The sequence below is a fragment of the Embiotoca jacksoni genome, unplaced genomic scaffold (assembly GCF_022577435.1).
Source record: "Embiotoca jacksoni isolate LCO1_2020_lvr unplaced genomic scaffold, fEmbJac1.0.p SCAF_67, whole genome shotgun sequence".
NCBI classification, from domain to species: Eukaryota; Metazoa; Chordata; class Actinopteri; family Embiotocidae; genus Embiotoca; species Embiotoca jacksoni.
The window spans coordinates 315,001-320,000 of NW_027185422.1; the positions used below are offsets into that span (position 1 = coordinate 315,001).

The 5,000-nt window shown below is 39.1% G+C and overlaps 1 protein-coding gene and 1 long non-coding RNA gene across 2 annotated transcripts in view; both read right to left on the reverse strand.

Moving 5' to 3' along the window:
• Positions 1-5,000, reverse strand: part of LOC138214050 (neuropilin-1a-like) — a 69,361-nt gene that overhangs the window by 31,001 nt on the left and 33,360 nt on the right. The gene's annotated exons all lie outside the window — the stretch shown is intronic.
• Positions 3,652-4,435, reverse strand: LOC138214051 (uncharacterized). The gene is made up of 2 exons (XR_011179599.1): positions 4,344-4,435; positions 3,652-3,827 (listed from the first exon to the last, which is right to left on the reverse strand). It is a non-coding gene; the product is annotated as an uncharacterized lncRNA (long non-coding RNA).

Sequence of the window (5,000 nt, forward strand, 5' to 3'; positions counted from 1 at the left end):
ACACAAATAAATCATCTAAATTAATGAGAAGGAAATGTACCAAATCAATTAGCAGTTTCTGCTTTCCTTCCAAGTAACGAATGTTTGCAGAAATATTCAGAGAAAGTATGAAGCCGTGAAAAGAAGTTGTAAAATAATCCGTTAAAGAACCAGCAGCCTGATGGGACGTCATCACGCCTAATCTGGTCAATAACAGAAAATAATGTTGATACAGATAAATACTATATAGTTAATATTAATAATACAAGTTTTAGATTGAGTTTAACTAAACTCGAGTCTCGCTGATTTGAAATCAGTTTATTGAACATTTGACGCGTGATTTCAAACCGAGATGGATTCTGAAAACAGATTAGAGATTTTCCTTGAAGCGTTCTGAGATCTCACATTCATCGTGAGAAATTCAAAGTGACCTCGACTTCTGAAAAACAAACTTCTATCAGTTCATCCTCCAATTGAACATTGGAGACAAATTAGGAGAAAATCCCTCAAAGCGTTCTTGAGATGTTGCATTTATAAGAACTGGAAAGACAGATGAAAGGGGGGACACAAGGTCACAGCGACCTTGAACTTTGACCTTTGACCACCAAAATTTAATCAGCTCATTCTTGGTATCAAGTGAGTGTTTCTGCCAAGTTTAAAGACGTTTTATCTGGATATGTGGATATCTGAATATGTGGATATCTGAATATGTGGATATCTGGATATGTGAATATGTGGATATCTGAATATGTGGATATCTGGATATGTGGATATCTGAATATGTGGATATCTGGATATGTGGATATCTGAATATGTGGATATCTGGATATGTGAATATGTGGATATCTGAATATGTGGATATCTGAATATGTGGATATCTGAATATGTGGATATCTGGATATGTGAATATGTGGATATCTGGATATGTGGATATCTGAATATGTGGATATCTGGATATGTGGATATCTGAATATGTGGATATCTGGATATGTGAATATGTGGATATCTGAATATGTGGATATCTGAATATGTGGATATCTGGATATGTGGATATGTGGATATGTGGATATCTGAATATGTGGATATCTGAATATGTGGATATGTGGATATGTGGATATGTGAATATGTGGATATCTGAATATGTGGATATGTGGATATGTGGATATGTGAATATGTGGATATCTGAATATGTGGATATCTGAATATCTGGATATGTGGATATGTGGATATGTGGATATGTGGATATCTGGATATGTGGATATCTGAATATCTGGATATGTGGATATCTGAATATGTGGATATCTGAATATCTGGATATGTGGATATGTGGATATCTGAATATGTGGATATCTGAATATCTGGATATGTGGATATGTGGATATGTGGATATGTGGATATGTGGATATGTGGATATCTGAATATCTGGATATGTGGATATGTGGATATGTGGATATCTGAATATCTGGATATCTGAATATGTGGATATCTGGATATGTGGATATCTGAATATGTGGATATGTGGATATGTGGATATCTGAATATGTGGATATCTGAATATGTGGATATCTGAATATCTGGATATGTGGATATGTGGATATCTGGATATCTGGATATCTGGATATGTGAATATGTGGATATCTGAATATGTGGATATCTGAATATGTGGATATCTGGATATGTGGATATGTGGATATGTGGATATCTGAATATGTGGATATCTGAATATGTGGATATGTGGATATGTGGATATGTGAATATGTGGATATCTGAATATGTGGATATGTGGATATGTGGATATGTGAATATGTGGATATCTGAATATGTGGATATCTGAATATCTGGATATGTGGATATGTGGATATGTGGATATGTGGATATGTGGATATCTGGATATGTGGATATCTGAATATCTGGATATGTGGATATCTGAATATGTGGATATCTGAATATCTGGATATGTGGATATGTGGATATCTGAATATGTGGATATCTGAATATCTGGATATGTGGATATGTGGATATGTGGATATGTGGATATGTGGATATGTGGATATGTGGATATCTGAATATCTGGATATGTGGATATGTGGATATGTGGATATCTGAATATCTGGATATCTGAATATGTGGATATCTGGATATGTGGATATCTGAATATGTGGATATGTGGATATGTGGATATCTGAATATGTGGATATCTGAATATGTGGATATCTGAATATCTGGATATGTGGATATGTGGATATCTGGATATGTGGATATCTGGATATTTGGATATCTGAATATCTGGATATGTGGATATCTGAATATGTGGATATCTGAATATCTGGATATGTGGATATGTGGATATGTGGATATGTGGATATCTGAATATCTGGATATGTGGATATGTGGATATCTAAATATGTGGATATCTGAATATGTGGATATGTGGATATGTGGATATGTGGATATCTGAATATCTGGATATCTGAATATGTGGATATCTGGATATGTGGATATCTGAATATGTGGATATGTGGATATGTGGATATCTGAATATGTGGATATCTGAATATGTGGATATCTGAATATGTGGATATGTGGATATGTGGATATGTGAATATGTGGATATGTGGATATGTGGATATGTGGATATGTGGATATGTGGATATGTGGATATGTGGATATGTGAATATGTGGATATGTGGATATGTGGATATCTGAATATGTGGATATCTGAATATGTGGATATGTGGATATGTGGATATCTGGATATGTGGATATGTGGATATCTGAATATGTGGATATGTGGATATGTGGATATGTGGATATGTGGATATGTGGATATGTGGATATGTGGATATGTGGATATGTGGATATCTGAATATGTGGATATCTGAATATGTGGATATGTGGATATGTGGATATCTGGATATGTGGATATGTGGATATCTGAATATGTGGATATGTGGATATGTGGATATGTGGATATGTGGATATGTGGATATGTGGATATGTGGATATGTGGATATCTGAATATGTGGATATGTGGATATGTGGATATCTGAATATGTGGATATGTGGATATGTGGATATCTGAATATGTGGATATCTGAATATGTGGATATGTGGATATGTGGATATCTGGATATGTGGATATGTGGATATCTGAATATGTGGATATGTGGATATGTGGATATGTGGATATGTGGATATGTGGATATGTGGATATGTGGATATGTGGATATCTGAATATGTGGATATCTGAATATGTGGATATGTGGATATGTGGATATCTGAATATGTGGATATCTGAATATGTGGATATGTGGATATGTGGATATCTGAATATGTGGATATCTGAATATGTGGATATCTGCAGCCTCTCCAGGAATCTAGCCGCTGCGCTCCGATCTGACAGATTATATTTTCCAACATTTGCTTCCTCCTGCTGGCAGACGGACTCGTTGCCGAGCTGCAGCGGTCCGATGGATCGTGTTTATCAGTTACACTTTAAAGCAGGTAGTCGACAATCTGTGACGGATTACAGTCTGAACTATTTCAGCCTTATCAGCAGGAAGAGGTGCTGGCAAATGTTTTTTTTGTTTATTTTGCAGTGAGGTTGTCGGCTGATGCAATCTGGAGCTCAAAATAAAGAAATAAAAATCCTGCAGGCGGTGAGGCTTCATGTGCATTTAAGGAAATGGTTTTAATCCGAAGAAAACAAGGAGAATAAATCTGAATATTCTCAAATGAAACATCATCAAATGAAATAAATAAATAAATACAGAGCTTGAAGCTTCATTCTTTGGTTCCCGTCTTCTAAACTTCAGGGACCGATGAAGGCCATGAAATGTGTCGGGAAGCTGCAGGAAAACCAAGAAAGCAAAAACCTTTCTGTCATTTCAGGAAACCAAATTCAATAACAGAAATCTATCAGTTTATTGTTTTGTTTTTTACAACAATAATAATGAGATGTTTGTTTGACTAAATCCAATAAAAAGGATAAAGCAGGATTTCAAAGCTCTCAGAGGAGAAGAAGAAGAAGAAGAAATAAAATCCCAGCGAGCTCGATGGGGACGTTTGATGTTGGATGTTGACACGGCGAGCGCGTTTGATGGGATGAAGAACTACATCCTGGTCTTAACCCGCCGCACAGAGACGCTTTGTTATCTGCTCTGACACACATGTTCACTCAGCAAACACGGGAACATTTGGCTTCAACACACACACACACACACACACACACACACACACACACACACACACACACACACACACACACACACACACACACACACACAGATCATTCGACAGGAAAAGCCCTGGCATGTCATGTATGCTGGCGTGGCTTCAAAGTGTGTGTCACCCCGTCTGTCTACCTGCGCCAGTCTTTGTGTCCCTCGTGTTGCCGTGCCAACCTCCTCCTTGGCGATCGTCAGGCAAAGCTTTGGGCACAGCGGCGAGTATTGTGGGCATCCTGGCAAGCCTGCGCAGGCCTGCCCGAGGTATGCGGCTCCCGCGACTATCTGCACGCTCGTACGGCTAATTAGGCAACAATGGAGGGCTGAGACATCGCCGTCCAAGCGAGGGGGGGAGGAGGAGGAGAGGGATGGAGGAGGGATGGAGGGGGGGGAGAGGGATGGAGGGGGGGTGGAGGGGGGATGGAGGAGGGAGGGGGGGTGGAGGGGGGGATGGAGGAGGGAGGGGGGGGTGTTAACATGAGCACAGAGCAGGCTGCGTCTCCGTCGCTTCGCCGCTGAGGAACAAAGAGTCGCTCCTCCGCTCGAAGGACGCGTTTCAAGCAGAAGAGTTTACGGCGAGCCGAGCGGTTTCTGACGATCAGCTGCTGTCACTCGTGTTTCCGACATGTTGGCGAGCGTTCGTTTTAAAAGGAGCTCGCAGGCAGATCACACTTCCTGTTTCCAGTCTTTAAATAAAGCGAATGGTTGTATTTTTCCGTAAACTGTCAAAACTATTCCTTTAATTTATAATCAGTCTCGGTTGGGATGTCAGAATCTGACATTTAAACGGATTAT